Consider the following 19068-nt stretch of genomic DNA (forward strand, 5'->3'; position numbering starts at 1 on the left):
TTATGACACAACAATCTAAGGAAAGAAGGGCTTTTGAAATGACTCTTCAATTTTATAATATATCATAAAAATACCCCCAAACTTCAACTGGATAATCCTGGTTCCCATTTCTTTTTTCTCTCCTGAGGAATTTGTCACCTACCCTGTTTGAAACCATTCATATTTTTGTCAAGTTTTGCTGCAGCCAGCAATGTTTCCTGATAATATTGTTCCCAACAAAACTGCTGCATTTAGAGGATGAGCAGAAAATATAGGAACGTGTGCTAGAGAATCTGTCATACCTGAGATATGAGTTATGTTCCCTTGCTGGTGTGTAAACATCCCTTATTAAGTATTATGCTTTATCAGGGCTTATTTTGTTTGCTTGGCTTTTGGGAAGAGTCGAGGAGTAAAACAGCTTTCTTGCATTTTCTCAGCCATCAGTTTTTCTTAAAAAGCTTTATCCTTATTAGAACTAAAGCTTCTTTATCCCTCCACAGCTCTATGGAGGTTTCCTAGCATAAGAAGCAGTCCTATTCAAAATTTATTACTGTTCTAGTACTATGGGTTGGTTTATTTATTTATTTATTTTTCTCCTATTTAGTCTTCTTTTTTCTTAAATGCAAAGTCATTTTTCAACTTAAGGTGAGCAACTCAGCAAAATTTTGTTTGTAGATAATTCCAAACATAGCATAAGGATTTTTTGCTGGACGGCCCCAGCATATTTTTAAAATTCTACATTCTTTTTTTTTTTTCTTCCTACAGTCTCCTTATTGTGCTATTTTACCATTGTTTTCCTTCCTTTCAGGAATAACTATTTGGCTAATCAAATTTTCTTTCTATTCAAATATATTATCCCCAGAGAAGCCTTGATTCAGAAGTTTTCATAAGCAAGTACACTTTTAAACAATATGAATGGAGAGTACAGTTCATCATTTCTGTTTTAAAAACACTTTTTGGTCATCCCATTTTTTTTTAGCAGTCTTTTAAACAACTGTGACTATGGATATCTTTTTTTGTTGTTTTTTTTTGTTTGTTTGTTTGTTTTGTTTTGCCTTTCCTATCCTCATTGCTTATTTATGCTTTGTTTTTGAAATTAAAACCATTTCTGAAGGATTTTCTTGACTACTTTTTAGATCTTTTCCCTTCCCTTCCCTTCCCTTCCCTTCCCTTCCCTTCCCTTCCCTTCCCTTCCCCGTTCCATTTCCCTTTCCCTTTTTTCCTTTTTTTTTTCCTTTCCCTCTCCTCTCCTCTCCTCTCCTCTCCTCTCCTCTCCTCTCCTCTCCTCTCCTCTCCTCTCTTCCTTTCCTTTCTTTTTTTCCTCTAGCTTAGTCCATATGCATTATTGTGGCACTGGACACCAAGACAGATAAATGGTGAATATTTGTCTATTTGTTTTCAGCTGTGAATATTTCCATGATGAATTCATTCTTTATCTATCATGCCCTGATTTACTATTTCCTGAGGGTAGGGTTTTTTGGTTTGTTTGTTTGTTTGTTTGTTTGTTTGTTTTTCCTATTTAAAGGTTGTTTTCAGGCATATATGAACTATCCATTTCTATTTTTCTTCAATAGCATAATCATTATTCATCTAGTTCTGTCATGTTAATGGAGTGCACTAGCACATTAAGAAGAGTATATGTTGTTCAGCTAAGCTCAGTGCAAGTATCTTCCTACTAGAAATAATCTCCAAGAGTTTTGCTAGGTAATTATAAGATTGTTAACTTCAAAAGTATACAGAAGTTTCTGTAACTTTAGTAATAACACTGTATTACTTCTAATATATATACAGAATATTGATGAAAACACACAGCATCTTACATAACCCATAATGTGTGTGTATGTAATTGATGGCAAGCTTTGAATTTAGTTGTCAGTGTTAGTAGATCTCTTTACTGATGCCTTGCATTTAAAACTCACCTTAAAATCTCTTCCTTCAGACAAAAATCTTTTGACATTTGGATCAAAACTGGTGCAATGCTTCTTACAGTGATGGCACTGTTTTTCTTAGTGGTGTCAGGGAGGCAATCTTTCATAACAGACCAAGAACATAAGCAAATGCTCCACTGGTAGTGAACAAATACTCGGGGTCTTTTAAGATGGATCCCACACATCTACAGAAAGAAATGCCTGTACTGAATAGTCCTTCATTCTAACCTTATAAATCAACTTTAACAAAAAGTAGATGATCAAAATATTCTATAGTCAAATTCAGACCAGCAAACAAATGAAAATATTCAATTTAGCACGACTACCACCTTTCAGGACTATGACATTGTAACAATTTCTTTTTCATAGGTAAGTTTGACTACTATTCATTTGCAGTCTTTTTGTCCACTAGGTTCATGAATGATTTTCTGAACTATTCTGCTTTGTGCAGTAACAAAGGTTCTGTGTTTTCTAGTTAAATGTATGTAAAGTTTTAAAAGTCATAAAGATATCTTTGGAATTATTCTTGAATGCTCCTCAGTGAAAGTGACAAAATTTACAAGTTAGAAATATTTTTCAGTTACATAAAACCAGATCTTTACTATGATCTGTTCATAGCATGGAAAGATTAAACCTTTTCCAATAGAATTGTGCTCCATTTGTATAAATCCCTGCTGGTATAGAGATCCTATGTTGGTTGTAACATATGTTTAAAATAGAAATTAATTGCATGTATGAGAATATTTTCTAAAAGGAAAAGGAACGAAGAAATCTTTATAGGGACTTCAATGCTAAGTACATTATTTTAATGGTATCTTTACAATCTTTTTTGATTCAGCTTAAGATGCTGGTTATGCTATTGTAAAGTAACTTGTTTGTTTGTTTGTTTTTTAAATCATAGACTGAAATAGCTTAGGGGCCACAACACCCTAATGACAGAGCCATCAAATTTCAAAGAGACAGCAGTAACATTTTATTCCTCACATTTCTACCAGATGCTTTAAAAGACCTTTCCATCCAGCACTGGCACTGCAGCTTCCTAAATACCTCACAGATATTTCAGATTTTAATGTAAGAATTCATATTTTGAATTGTTCCAGTTCAATTTCTTGAATTAGATTGGAACGACATCCACCACTAACAATGCCAGTCACTAATCTCATTTTTTCTTGGACAGGGAATATGACCTGGCCAGTGAAATGGAAGATAATTAGACATGAATAAGATATGAGGCACTGAGACTTGTGGAATGCCATTAGAACAAGAGGCCTCTTGCTGCCCTTTATCTAATTTATATAGTGCTCTCTGGTTTTCTGGGGAGATCTTTTCCTTAAGTGTTCTCTTTCCCCTTGCATTTCTGTTGAAAAGTGGTGGGATCTTTATAGATCCTTTTGTGATGATGTTATGGCTCTGATTTTCTGGGATTAGGAGGGATTTCTTATGTCCCCAGCTGAAAGAAGCTCTTTTGTTGGCAGTTGGAAACTAGTTTGTTTAAAAGATAGCAAACTGAGAAAACCTTGGAGAAATGCTTGCACTGTCACAAACTATAGCTGATGTGTTGACAGATAAAGACCAAAGGGACCAAAGAGATAAAAGAAACCATGAGGTTTTATTGGTAAATATTATATCTGAAAAAAGAAAGGGAGATCCAAAGATTCTACTGGGAAAAAAAATTTCAAAATGAGAAAATCATTGGGTGGGATGATAAGGAATGGTGAGATGTATTATTTACTGTCTGGATGGACATCTAACCACTTTGTCATCCAAAAATGCAGGTAAGAAGTTTTCAGGACATTAAGGTTAAAAGGGCATATAACTCTTCCTCACTCAGCCGTCATTAGGGGCTTCCATCACATCCATTTACCTGTGTTTTGCTTCGATGAGTGCACAGAGATGAATGAGAGAAATGAATCGAGGCTATTCTTGCAGATGATGTAGGAGATATTTGAAACTCTGCTTTTGAAATATTCAAAGAAAGGATTTATATTCTTGCAATTGATAAGATCTCATCTTTGAACCAGGGGTTGTGAAGTGCTAAATGAAAAATATTTAGTCTCACCTGGATTAGGATTGTGGTTAATAGTATTTTGATTCTTCATATGTTGCCATATGAACATTCCTGAATATTTGACTCTTCGGCATTTGACATATTGCCACATATGTAGCAGTACTGGATATATTTCTTAACCTTCAGTCACAGCAGTCTTCATTTTCTCCTGATATTTTTTATTCCCACCAAGGCTGGAAGCATTTGGAATATGCTAGTGTAATGGAATTAATCAACATTTGACCGTTTCTCTAAATAAATACATAAAAATAATTTTGATTTTGTTTTTAATTCTTTTTATTTTTTAAACTCCATCATGACTTAAGTGCAGTAGGTTCATACAAATAATTTTTTGTCAATTTTTTATTTTCAGTGTCTGTTTAGCATTTGTTTTTCTCTTCAAAGTCTCTGTTTTGTTTTTTATATGTCTTTTCAAAATCAAAAGATTTGAAACAGCCTTCACTCTTCACCCTCTTTTGCCAACAACTGAGCTTGAGTAAATCAGAAAAAGTCTCAATTACACTGATGAAGAAATTCAATTTAATAGGCAGGGGATTGGTCCAGTTTTGACATCGAAAAGTAAATAATTGACCCAGTGGTACATATTGGCAGGCATGCTGTAGCAAGAAACAGCCCAAGGACAACAGGTCACAGGGTTGATGTGTTGTTTTTAGATGCAAAGAGGAATCTAAAATCTGGTAGGAAAAGCAGCTTAGATGAAGTCTACCACTGCATCTTTCGCTATATATCTTTTTCAGTTTGCCTTCTTGAAGAGCTAATAGAAGAGTATCCTCCTCATCAAGCAAACACTGAGATATACCCAGTCTTGTTTTCCAGATCCCAGAGCAGAATGAAGCAGCTGGGCAGACAGAGAAAAGGGAAGTACTTTTGCTTGTGACTCAGATACAGAAATATGCTATGTGTCTCTGAAGCTACTTTGAGTTTAGCATACTACAGTGGAGTAAGAGCAAGTGATATGGAACTACTTTTGCAAAATATTCATAGAATCATAGAATCACAAGAATCATAGAATCACAAGGTTGGAAATGACCTTCAAGATCATCTAGTCCAACCGTCCTCCCATTACCATTGCCACCACAAGCTACTAAACCATATCTCGTAGCTCCTCATTCAGACGTCTCTTGAACACTGCCAGGGACAGCCCTCCGCCAATGAGCAAGCCATTCCGGTGTCTAACCGCTCTCTGAGAGAAAAAGTTCTTCCTTATGTCTAATCTAAACCTCCTCTGGTACAACTTGTGGCCATTTCCTTGGATCCTTTTTGTTGGCTGAGAGGCCAAACCCCTCCTCATCAATACCTTCCTTCAGGTAGTTATAGAGAGCAATAAGATCTCCTATGAGCCTCTTCTTCTCCACACTAAACAATCCCAGTTCCTTCAGCTGCTCCTCATAAAACTTGTGCTCCAGACCCCTCACCAGTCTCATTGCCCTTCTTTGGACACATTCCAGGGCCTCGATGTCTTTTTTGTACTGAGGGGCCCAAAACTGAATAAGGTACTTGAGGTGCAGCCTCACCAGTTCTGAGTACAAGGGAATGATCACCTCCCTGCTCCTGCTGGCCACACCATTTCTAACGCAGGCCAAGATGCCATTGGCCCTCTTGGCCACCTGGGCACACTGTCGGTTCATGTTCAGCTGAGCACCAGCCAACACCCCCAGGTCTTTCTCTTCTTCACACTCATCCAGCCACTCAGCCCCAAGCCTATAATGCTGCATGGGGTTGTTGTGCCCAAAGTGCAGGACCTAGCACTTGGCCTTGTTGAACCTCATCCCATTCACCTCAGCCCAGCGGTCCAGCCTGTCTAAATCCCTTTGAAGGGCTGCCCTACCCTCAGGCAGATTGATGCCACCTCTCAACTTGGTGTCATCTGCAAACTTACTGAGGGTACATTCAATACTTTCATCTAGGTCATCAATAAAGACATTAAACAGGATGGGCCCCACTACTGATTCCTGGGGGACTCCATTTGTAATGGGTCGCCAGCTGGACTTAATTCCATTACCAGTACCTGTTGGCCATGGCCCTCTAGGCAATTCCTTATCCAAAGAAGGGTATACCTGTCCAGTATTGCATATAATCATTCATAAAAACCTTAGTTTTACATTCTGTCTGAAATTATGGTATTTTTTGTGTATTTCTCCATTGTTCCAGAACCAGAGTTCAGGAGACCTTGAAAGCAGATAGGATTTGCAAAATGCCATACAAACAAACTCTTCAACCAGTCAGTATTGAGAGGCTGAAATGGTGATGCTGCTACTTGTTTTCTGAGCTATGCCTCCTAAAGCTTTTGTACCACCTCCTGTACTAGATTTGAGCAAAATAGCTTCAGCTGAAACAAAATTGCATTGAAAATGAAAAAGGAAGCATCAGCACTGAAGCAAAATGGGACAGAAAATCTTTATTACACTATAGGTTATATATATTTGAAGTTGTGTAGCGCGCTTACAGAGGGATTCATAGAAGCTCATTACTTTCCCCACTACTATAAAATATGCATCTTAGACTTAGAAATACTCAAGTACTGAACAATGAGAACCACCAGTTACTGTGAATGTACTGCAAATGATGATTATTCAAATCGAGGTCATATAACAATATTATGATTTGTTAATAAGAGAGAAGGCTGAAACACCTGCTTATGTAGCATCTACATGTATTTGAAAATTTCATTTGTGTTTCTTGGTCTCTCAGTCTTCCAGTTAAAAAAAAGTCAGACAAGAACATGGCAAAATAAGAGCATTCGGGCTGTGCAGTGTAGAATAATGAAAGCAATTTAGATACATCTGGAATAATGCTACATTAACTGCATTAGTGAAGCCTTTTCTCCCATAGCATGATCTGTCAATGGTCTTCTCTAACTGACAGAATAAAACTTCTTGTCAATTTTATTTTTTCATAGCCATATTTTCTCTAACAATGGTGTTTCTTCAGAATGAATTTATGCATTACATCACAACTTGTGCTCTTAGCAGTTTCATTATGACAATTCAGGCCATTCACATGCCTTTCATTGGTTTCATCATGTTCTTTGATCATGTGTACTCAGAGAGCCCTTCTACACACGCCTCTACAACTTGCTTTGAGACATAAGCAGCGATCCCATTACACTGCTCGGAGAAAACATGGAGTTCCCAGACATAAATATGTAAGGATGTTGTTTGTTACTTGGAAGGAGAAAAAGTAGATACAAGGTTGTAGCTTTGCATTCCACATTCACAGGTAGGTTGGAAAGTCAGAGACAAAGTGTAGTGTGTCCCTTGTGTTAAATCTCCGGCTACACAGTAAAGCAGTGGAGGGAAACAGCTAACACAGATCTGCTCAGAAGCTAAGGAGTCAAATATCTATTCAGTTCAGAACTGAGGCAAAGGACTAATGGCTCTACAGCAAATCAGAGCAAAGGAGAGTGGAGAGAGCAGTCAGGCTGGGAACAGGCTGAGGAGTGCTACATCTTCAAAAAGCTCTGAGGATCTGCCTTTAGGGTCCTTAAATGACTTGAATTCTTTGGCAGAAATCAGTCAAGGCCGGTGCACTTCCCCCACGCACTTCAGTTAGCAGCTTTGGAGAATCCCTGTAGATAACTGTAAGAATAGCAGGCCTGTAAATTCTGAAAAGCTAAGGCTCTTCTGCCCCTGTGAATGATGGTTTACTGTAAAGGTTGCATTGGTCATTCCAATTCATCAGATAGGTACCGCTTACAGATAATTCCTGTTTTTCTCATATCTCTTCTTGACCTCTAAGTCATACATTCTTATTGCTATAGATTATTAAAAACAAAACAAAACAAAAAACTCATGAAACTGGCAAAAATCTGCAGAATTATTAACCAGAATTGTGATGTCATGACTGTTAGTCAGTTCTTCCAATAATCTGTAACACAACTGAGGTGAGAAATGCTCTGGAAAAGACCATAAAATGCTATGCATCAAGAAAATGCCATTGGGAAAGATCTGCAGCTGTGAGCAGTAATTGGTAAAGTACTATCATCAAACCCCACATGGCCACATACGCAGAGGAAGACTCTTAGCACATCAAGTGTAAAATGAAAACTGTGATACAGGCAGACATAAAGCTAAAGGAATATTGGTCAATATGCTGAAGCTGCTGGGTAAAGAAGAGTCTGTTCAGCAGACTCCAAAATATTTGTAACTTTGAAAGCAAAAGGAAAAAGCTCAGTTGTTCTAGTTAACGATAAAAGTTGATGTAGGGGAATATTCTACAGAAATGAGGTGCAGTGCTGGAAAAATAGATCATTATCAGTGAGTAATACCACAGTGTCAGTGCTCTCACAAGCATGGAAATAATATACATCTACACTAATCCCTATGGATTTATTATGTCACATGGTCAGTCTACATTCCTCCATCTCCATTGAATAAAGCCTGTGGACACTAAGGAATAAAACTGATGTCGTTCAGTCACAGTGACTGGATGAATGAGGAACAGAGGTCAGTAACATCACAGAGCATAGTGGTGGATTAGTAGGCTAAGGCACATGAAATATGTGCTGATATAAAATTTTAAACTAATTATGAAGAGTGGTTCTGCATAGCCAACACCAGATGCTTTGATTCTGGCTACTAATCTGTTTGAGACACAAGGCTATGGCGCATATAAGTGTAGTTCTGCACATTGGCAAACTGCCCGGATATAGTAACCCTGTAGTAGAATGATGAAAGAAAGAATTTACCACATGCTTTTCTAGTGTTAAATAGCATTCACAGTGTTCCCTCCTATTTCATCGATGAAGTTGAATAAAACTAAGTCTGTACCCCTAAAAGAAAAAACATCACAACAGTTTCAGGAAAAAGGAAAACAAACATAGATACCAACTAGTCTTCTTGTATTTCAGGAATCATTCTGCCTCCCAGCAGAGGGAAAGAGAGTACTAAAATTTGGAAGTGTGGTGGAAGTGCTAAGTCACAGCCTGATTGAGCACCTGATGGGAAGGCAGGGCCAAGGGAAGCTCAGATGCAAGGAATGCAGCTGAGTGACCAGAATGGTTGGAGCCAGGATCCACACCTTCCCAGACCTTCTACATGTGTCATTTTAGTGTTGACAGTGAAGGCAAGAGTATCTTTCTGGTGGTCTCTGTCTACATGTGGCATTGTAAAGATAATCAATTTTTCTTCCTTTATTTCTGTGTCCATGTGAGTTTTCGACACACCTTACTATGCAGAAAAACAAGAGTCAATAAAATCCTTCTTGAAAGTGTACTTCAGTTCACAATGGCTATTCCTTGATTATGCATCACACTGTTTATTCTAGGCTTCCTGGAGTCAAAAGCAGACACATTATATGATCTTGTAGGCAAAAAACAGCATGTGATTTCTAATATTACCTAAAGGAGTAAGATGCTCAGCTTGCTTAGATCTTGCTCAGTTAGGTTCTAAGATGGTTAAAAATATTATTACATTGGTGTTTGAATATTTTGCTCTTTCTTCTCTATACACTTTCCTCTTGAAAACTTCCCATTTTCAAATCCTAAGTTACTTCTTATATGCAGTGTATGCAGGGAGAATTAAGACAGAATCCTGCATTTTTATCTGGTATTATACCAGATGAACAGGAGCACTTAATGTTATAAAACATCTTAGGCTTAGCCTTTTGCAAGTGACCGAAATGGCTTAGACATCTTGTTTTTATGACTTACTTGAAAGGCAGCTGAGCTTTGTATTTGGGTGAATGTCAACCTTTCTGTCTTACACGGATACCCTTCCACACTTGCATGGAAGGCAACCAAAGAAATAAATAAAGAGAACTGAAGAAATTGACCTATACCTCCAGAAAGTAACTGAACCAAAAATCACAAATCTTCTAATTTTGGCTTAGAGCTCACCACAATCCAATTGAAAAACAAACAATCAAACAAAAAAAAGAAACAAACAAACAAAAAAACAACAAAAAAAACCAGTTTGTTTGATTTAAGCTCACTGTCTGATTAGAAGCTCTGAGTAAGCAGATGGTAGGAATATAGGATGTATTTAAGTAAGAAAGTTGTTTTTCTTGTTGATTAATCATATGAAAGCTTCATGGTTCAACTACTCTGCTTGTTTTCCCATGATTTGCTAAAAGAGAAGATCACAGAAATATATATTTTTTCTATTGAGAACATGCTTATTAGCTCACATTGCAGTTTTATTTTATATTTATTTAACCACCATTCATCACCATGTACTCTGCAGCATTCATCATGTCAAGAGTGTTAATTTGGACACTGTGTGATGTCTCTTGGACATAAAAAGACAAATATTTTTACAGCACTTACCTTGATTACAAGTTTCTAGAAATATTAGATTTTTTAGTGAAACCCCTGATAAAGACCTCTGCTATGTCTCTTCTATTCCCTCTTTTTATCCTCTTTGCCTTAGAGATTTTCATTTTTGTGGCCATATCTGGGATTTTTTTGCTTTCCTTGAGTCTGTTCTGTAAATTACATTGCGTAATTTGTCTGGCTCTGACAGATAAATGACTGAGAAATTATCTGAATATATCTTCTTCCTCTGACTGAACACATGCTCCAGGAACATGACGCTCTGTTCTGCAACGTGCTACTATGTGACAATGAGGTCTGAGCCTTGCCAGGCGATGTATGCACACAATGCAGAAGGGCAGGGACCACAGGGCTACTGACAAGAAGACTGTATTTATACATCTGAGGTGACAAAAAGCAAGAAGAGGCAAGTACTGGGTTGCCAGTCTGCAGGGCAATTTTTGAGTGGCCAGATTATTGTCTTGCTTCTTGCACGTAAGTATGGTGATCCAGCAAAAAGTAAATGATCACATCTGGCTTCTTCCTCAGAATTCTATCTTACTGGGTTAATCAGGGCAAGGAGGCAAATATATGTCCTGAGAGCAGTGCATGATCACAGGTCAATTTGGAAGGAGGCAAGAGATTGTTGGAAAAGAAATAAAGACCTCACTATCAATACATCTGGAACAGAACTTAATTGCTGTCTATGGCATGGAATATTGTTTTATGCTATCAAATCACTTCAGCATGACTTTTCTCACTTGCTTATAAGAATCTTCATTTTTCTAGCATCTTATGTGCCAAAGTTCTTAGGAATCAGAGCTAAAATTTAAGCTGTACCTTAAACATGAAAACTGCTATCTAATACTAAGGACGCTGAAAAATCAGTTTCTAGCTGTCTCTCAAACTTGACGTGCAAAATTAATTGATACTTTTGACCTTTAACTCCTTGTGATCCAATAACCCGTCTTTAAAATGTATATAGTATCAAATTCATCTCAATCATGTTAGAGAGGTGGAAAGCTGAGAAAATAAACTGATATTTGGAAAGCCATAACCTAATAGAGGTTTGTGAATTATATTTCTGTCTTTAGAACAATTTGAAGAATATGGCACTGATAATACCTGGAACTACACAAAGAAAGAGAAATAAAAAATTGAACTGCTTTTCATAAATGATTTTTATCTATGCTGTGCATTGTATAAGAAGATAGGGGACTCATTAGCATTTAATGCCTTTGATCATACTGTTAAAGAAGGTGTCAAAAGTATGAGGACTAAATTCAGATCGTACAGATCTGATTTTCAAAAAATTAACTTTCTACACTGATAACGCTTTTAACTTTTTGTATAGCTATGCATCCATGCTTGTGCATGTATTTTTTCAGACTCACAAATCACACTCAGTATGTTTTTGAAGAGTCTGAAATGGTGGTACATGCTTCTGAGACACCCTGAAAATATCAAGCTCTGGCTTTTAAGGCATCTGGGGAAGTTTTCTTTCTAATTATTTTTGGCTTCAATCACACAGTAGAGTTTCTTCTGCCATCAATTTAATTTGCATCAGTTGTGTAAAAGTGTTGTCAAATCATCTTGTTAATATGGCAAATCACATATAGGAGAGGTTATTTAAATGAGATCTAAATGTTTAAATAGCTTACAATCTTAGGATTAATAACATTCAAAATGTTGACTGTGCTACTTGAGTCTTATAACCTTTCTCAAATGGATCCTTAGTTAATTATCTCTAAAATCGGCCTTTTAAAACATTATGCTGTGTCTAGAGATTGATATTTAACTTTTTTCTATTAATCATATTTAGTTTTAAGATTTGGAAAGGTAGTTCTCTAAGGTTCAGCTGACATTTAAACAATTATGCTGAGACTTAGCAATGATATATTTTGGTTGCTTAACCCTTCTGTCAGCAGTTTTGTATTTTATGCAGACCTTGCTGGTGTGGCGCTGGCATTTATAGTAGAGTGCATTTATTTTAATAGAACATTTCTTGTCCTTGTAGTTATAGCAGTTATGATTATTATCCTAAAACAAAGCAGACTGAAGATGAAATTAATCTACAGGCTATGCTTTTACATACAGACATGCATATTCCTTGTGAAAACTGATGCTGATGTGCATTAAACTGCAGATTTTCTATTAAGAAAATATTCTAGGTCCTTCCTAATTTTAAAATAAGTAACTTGAAAACTTCTAATTTTTCAGTGCACAGACCTTAACTGCATAGGTTCATTGTTGGTTACAAAAACTGATAAACTGCTCCATAATTCTGGTAGTTGAAGGCTACTAGAAATGTTCATGATATAGATTAAAGCAACTGGGAATATTGTTAAGCCAATGCTTCTGGCATTCTGTTGCTTAATATTTCTTCAAGGGCTGCTGAGTTTATATTCTGTCTGTCTCCATCCTAACATATTGTTTCTTGAAGTGAATTCTTGGTGGAGGTCTGAGAGTAATGTACTTTATGATATCAGTCAAGCTCACTGAAATATGGTACATAGATGTTGGTCTCCTCAGTCAAGCTTCTGTTTGATTGTAAGGCTGGAGGGTCATGGGCTGTCAATGGGCCACTGTCATTTTAACGTTCTCCATCTCAGTGCAGCAGTACAAACTGCTTCACAAACTGGAACTAATCCAGCATAAAATACAAAAGAGAAAGTAAAATGAAAGTTGTCAATAAATTGGCAATGGACAGAAGCAAGAAGATGGTCTGTTGCATGTGCTGGTTTTGATTCATCAACCTCTAATCTTATTTTTTTTCAGACTTTTTAATGATGGCATCTGAAGGTCATTTATGGACAATTCCTGTGACCGTTCAAAGATAATAAGCAGCTTCATGTGGTATGAATGTACCACCTGCTCCCTTCTGGCAGGAAAAAAAAAAGAAAATAACTTGCAATATCTGTGTCACAATACTGTTTATCACATTTCAGTTAGATATTTACTTTAGATAAGAAAACCTAAAAAAAATAGGAATTAAAACTGTAAGTAGCTTGCCTTGTCTTCTCATAAGCTTTTTCTTGAATTTCCCTCATGTCTGAGCTGTGTTTATATAAATAAACATCTCTGGAGGTAGCAGTATTGCTTGTCTAGGATGGGGGGCAGAAGAGGTTTTCCTGCTGGAACAGGCCACTTAGCTTTTTCAGCAGTGAGAAAGGCCAAATGTTATAGGTTTCTCCCTCTAGAGGACATGACTTTATCTGAATGCATTGATTGGAGCAGTGTTCAGTAGACCCACAGGGAAAACTTGCAACACACCAAAGAGAAGACATTATATAGCTTTGCAATATGTGTATAAAAAGTATTATATTCCAACAAGTGATCCAGAGGACAAATTTCAAACCACTTTGTTGAGCCCCTTTACTTGTAAAGGGAAAACAAATTCTACAGGGCCTGATTTGTTCCCTAGCTGGCTGCAGTGGCTGGGTTTGCTGCTGCTGCCAGTTGGAAATTCAGTGCTACACCTTATCTCCACCTTTTCTATTTCCAAGTAGTCTCTTGACTTCCATGCCTAAAAGAGGAACATCCTTTCCATTTCTTTTCCCTTCCTATGCCCAGCAGAGCAGGCAGACCAACTGTGGCTGTCCTCTCTGCTGAGTCTGGTGGGCTCACGTTCATTGGGATGGCAGCACTGGAGAGGGAGGTTTGTTGTGTGGAGGGAAGCTCTGCCACACAGGGCAGCAGCTGCTTCCCATGTTGGGAACGCATGTGTGTGTGCAGCTGCAACGTGTGTACAGCTGCCTGCTGCAGAGCCAGGAAGAAGAAATCAATATCCAGGTCCTGTAGGCATCATTCCGAAGCCACCCATTTTGGGAAATATTCAAAATAACCAAATAATCTTGTTCTGAATTAATGACATAAATGACTGACACTTCTACGACTTGCAATCTGATGTTGGGATTTGCATTCCTGACTGCATGATTGGTTGTATTTGGGGGCCATTTGATTATGTTGCTCACACAATTCAACAGTTGGTATATATGGTGCCATATATATACAGTTGTTACATACCTTTGAAAACAGTAAATTCCTGAATTTATGAGACAGCTAGGCAAACAAGAAAGGATGTAGGGAGCTGAAATATAGAAGATGTGCCAATATTACTCATCCTCCTCCCACTCTCCCTGTTGGTTACAATTTCCTTTTAGAGTAGAAGCTAACAGTAAATTTTAACGATTTTTTTCTTCCAAATTTCTATTTTTAGATTTATAGGTAAAAGACACTAGCAAATAATTTTAAGTTTTACTGCTCACAGAAAGTTCCAAATTAACAGCCTTTGGGAATAAAATCGATAGCTCGAACAGGGCACAGTAAAGACAGGACCTGTACAAGCTTCAGGCCTCTGCTGGGTTTCAGATCTGATCATATTCCCATTGCACAACCTGTCTACTGAGATTACCAGTTAAACTTTCAATTACTGAAAACAATTTTGTGGTATGGGCTCTTGCTCTTTGTGAATGGTGCTAAGACCATTCTTTCACCTTGTCTGACAGGAAGAACACTCAAAAGAACTCTTTTCCTTTGTTGTTGTTTTTTTTTCCCTTTTCTGTAGTTACTAGTCCCTTCAATCATGGAGTCCTTCAGCATCAAAAACTAATCCCTTCCCCCCTCCAGGAATAGAGAATTAATTCTGGTGACACATTAATGTACTTATCACTGGTATTATGCAAGTGAAAGGTACAGGACTGACAGATGAAGCTCTGTATTATGTTTCTGAGATTCTGTATATTCTCAAGTTACCTAACTGTAGCAAGTAGCTGATGATCCCTTCATGTATCATTTGTAAGTGCATGAGGTACAGCATTCACATGTTGAAATGCAAGCAGGGCTGCTGCAGCTACTCAAACAATTCCATCTGTGCTTGTTTTAAGTCAGTAACTGCTACATGGACATTTGGAGGAAAAATATAGTTTTGTTTTCACCTGAATTGAAGGAAAATTTTTTGAGAAAAAAAAAGATGTTCTATCAATACCTGAATTTTTAAAGCAAAAATGTTACCTTGCATACATTAATGAGAATTCACATTTGTGGAGGATGGTTGCTGCTTTTATTTTAATTTCCTGCATCCTGTCGTGCTATACATACCATATTTGCAGGTGGTGAACCACCTACCAGTCAGAATCAGAAATTCCTAGTGGAAGATACTGTATAGTAACCTGGGGAAAAAACCACTACTACTACCAAGGGCTTGTATCCAAAGATAAAACAAGGCTGCAACTGTGACAAACTGTATGACAGAAAGAGTGGATAGCCATAGTAAAAACACAGCATCACAAGCTCAGTTTGATAGCTCTGAATCGTTTAAATGTATAGGGTTTTTTTTGTGTGTCTGACCTTGTTGTGATTAATGCTTAGGTCTAGAACTACAAATAATATTCCCCTCTGCTCCTCAAGAGGCTTCTTCAGCCTCAGTATTGGAGAGCACGTGCTAACCAATGCATAATTTCTAAAGAAGTGTTGTTTGATCTAGTGCTTTAGACACACTTCTGGCATTGAGGTCCATCTGATATTCAGAAAGCATAGGAAAAAAGGCAGAAAGCCAGATGTCATGTATTAAAGACCTTGTCTCACTTTGGATGACAACTCTGGAATGTGCTTGGCACATTTCTTGCATCAGTAAAAGGGTGATGCAAGAACAGTATGATCTTCTGATAGCTCATGTTTCATCCTCCTGGCTTTAGGGAGGACAAACAATTGCTGAGCAGGTCAAGGTGTTAACAGCCCCACTGCTTCTTTTCTTTTTTTTTTTTTCTTTTTTTTTCCTTTTTTTTTTTTTTTTTCCTTTTTTTTTTCCCTTTTTTTGTCAAGTGGTTTATTTCAGGATGTTAAGATGTTAAGGGAAACATTGAAAGCTACCAATTATGCTTATTGTTTTACAAGTACCTGAATCAATTTCTGAGTCCTTAGAGATGATGTATACCTGTACAACTGCATAATTTGAATACTGATTGTATTTTTCTAGAAGTAAGACTAATTTGTTCAAATTTATACCTTCTTCTGTAACTTAGGTTCTAGATGCCATCTAATTTGTAGTGACTTCTTATACCTGCAGTACATGGTGTAAGCACACGTATGTTCATAAAGTACACCTCTGAATTTACTTTTAGTATCAGTACTCCAGTTCTTTGCACAATATGAAATCTGTGCTGAACATATAACATTCCCAGCTAAGCAAAAAAAACAACCCTGCAAGGAAAAACAATCCTCCACAACGGTAGACCAACAACCCACAATAACAGATGGCTTTCTTGTAAAATCTTAACTAGTTTCACCACAGTCAGAAACAGCAGCCATGTTTTGTTTAGAGATGTGTTTCTCCTGAAGGCAAAATAACTTTCTTCATTAGGAAGCAAGCTTCAAATCTCTTTTCTATAACTCAAAACATGCCCCAAAACATGCAATACACCTTGTATGTATTATATGCTCTCCCCAAGAATTTTCCAAAGATAAATCAAATGTTTGGAAAACTTACAAGAAGAGAATGGCCTGCAGTTTTCTTATGTAAGCTACAGCTGCATGGACATTTCACAGCTTGGTACTGCTGAGACCTATTGCAAATTGATTTTTATTTTTATATTTGTTGAAAGAAAACTACCTTAGTGCTTTCATTCCTAAAACAAATTGTATTTTATCGTTAAGGGGCATATTCATTATTCATTTATCCAGATTGCTACAACAGTAAGGTGGGGCATATCTCCAAAGCATTAGGTTGTAACATCCGTAGTATTTCTGATATATCTTAAGTGCAAGAAAATAATCTTTCACCATGCAAAGTAGAATTGCTAAGGTCTAAAAGATAACTCTTCCACATCTATCTCAAATTATTTGTGCTTTGCAAAATGTTGTCCAAGAGATAGATTAACGAATAAATCTTCTGTAAGTGGCTAAATTCTTGGAAAAATCCAACAGTTCCATGTGATTCATATTCATAGTACTTTTTCAAAAAAATACTTTCTATCTGCCCAAGCACTTGATTCTGTGTGTGTGTGTAAGAGCTGAGGCTTCATTAAAAGATTATACTTCATTTGACTTTCAGCTTCATGCTTAAAATTCCATGAAAGCTTACACATTTCTACAACTAAATTCTACTTAAAATTAAACACTATAATGGCTGTCATAAGCAGTTACTAATTATTAGCTTTCATATTCTAAATAGAGGATTTTAATAAAAAATGTCATGATGCTGTCTCCCTTTTTAACTTTTTTATAATTTAATCCTTTTATGGTGGGTTGACCTGGACTGCTCTCTCACTTCCCATCTTCAGAAGGGTGCAAGAGGAAATTAAGCTGGAAAAAAAAGCTCATGGGTCAATATGAAGATGGAGAACATTTCACAGGGGTAACAGGAGAGCAAAACAGACTTAAGTTGGGGGAAATTTAATTTGATGCCAATTAACATAGAATTGGATAGTGAGAAAGACAAAAACATGGTTCAGAAGCCACAGTTACTTCAGAGAGTACTCATCTGCATTGGCACAGGGCACTTCACAGGCTGCAGGGCAGTATATGCTCCACTTCCTGGAGCACCTGCTTCTTCTACACCTTGGTGTTCACAGGGTTACTTGTTGCATGTTTCCCTTCTCCTTGCACACCAGGCAGCGTGTCAAATTTTCTGAAATATGTTTTGTCAGAAGTGTCAGCAGGTTGGCAGATGGGCTCAGCTGTGTCCTCTGGTGGGTCCATTGAGCTGTCAGTGTCCAGAATGCGACAGCCCCTGGCTTCTGCTCATAGAGGAGTCTCCTGCAGTCCCCCTGCTAGCAAAACCTTGCCACATACACATAGTACATTTGACTGACTTCCCTCCTCCATTTTTTTTATGCCAAACAGCTATTCTGTTTGTTTCAGCAAAGAGGGAAGCAGTAGAGGACAGAAGTTTGAGCAGATCCTGACCACTTGTGCTGCTGTTCCTCTGACCACAGGCGAAGGCAATGTTGTGGCCTGAGACCACGGGAACATCACTACAGCCACTTTTCCCATGTTTTTGTGTTAAAAATGGTACTGGCAGCTTTTGTCTCAACTGGACACATGCACAGGTGACGTGGAGTGCATTTTGGTAGCATTAATGGGAAAATAGCAGTGACATTTGGTGAGGGAAGATGGAAGAAGTCATGCTCGTATTGAACAAGGTGAATGGAAATGAGTAGGCTGATGTTACTGCAGACCAAGAGGAACCCGTGTCTGCTGCTGCAGAGAAAGGAGCTTCCTGAAAGCAATCCACAATGAAAATTTTTCCTTCTCTCCAAAATAGTGAAGATTCTGAGATAACGTGAACTCCATTCTTAACTAGTAGTTAACATAATCCATATCTCTTCTTTATTAAGTACAGCTGACATTTACTTTGTTTTTCTCTATTGTATACAAGTTTAAATTTTCATTCCCACACACTCTTTTAAATCAGCTGTGAGTTGATAAGACACTCACCTTTTTTATCAGTCTATAAATAGCATTTTGCCTCATTTCTTTTTACTTCTTGCAAATACTTTATTTGGATTTCACGCTTTTTGAAAAGCATCAAATTAAAATAAATGGCAAAAAATATTTTTGCATAAGTGCCCAACCTTATTATAATCCCAAAATACAAATAAGTGCCAGTTATTTTAAATCCTTACTAGCTAGGAGAATATTAAAAGTGAAGTTAGAACCTGAAATTAAAACAAAACAAAACCCTTGTAAAATGCTTATCTGTGTATCTTATATAGTATGGATTTCCATCAGGAGAAACTGACCACCCTTTAACTCTAATGTTACACATGAATCCACAGTATTGGTGTATTAACTCTCATACTTCCTTGCTATCTATTCCCCACAGCAGTAACAACATATAGCTT

Source organism: Tympanuchus pallidicinctus, unplaced genomic scaffold (assembly GCF_026119805.1).
Source record: "Tympanuchus pallidicinctus isolate F22 unplaced genomic scaffold, pur_lepc_1.0 scaffold10, whole genome shotgun sequence".
NCBI lineage: Eukaryota > Metazoa > Chordata > Aves > Galliformes > Phasianidae > Tympanuchus > Tympanuchus pallidicinctus.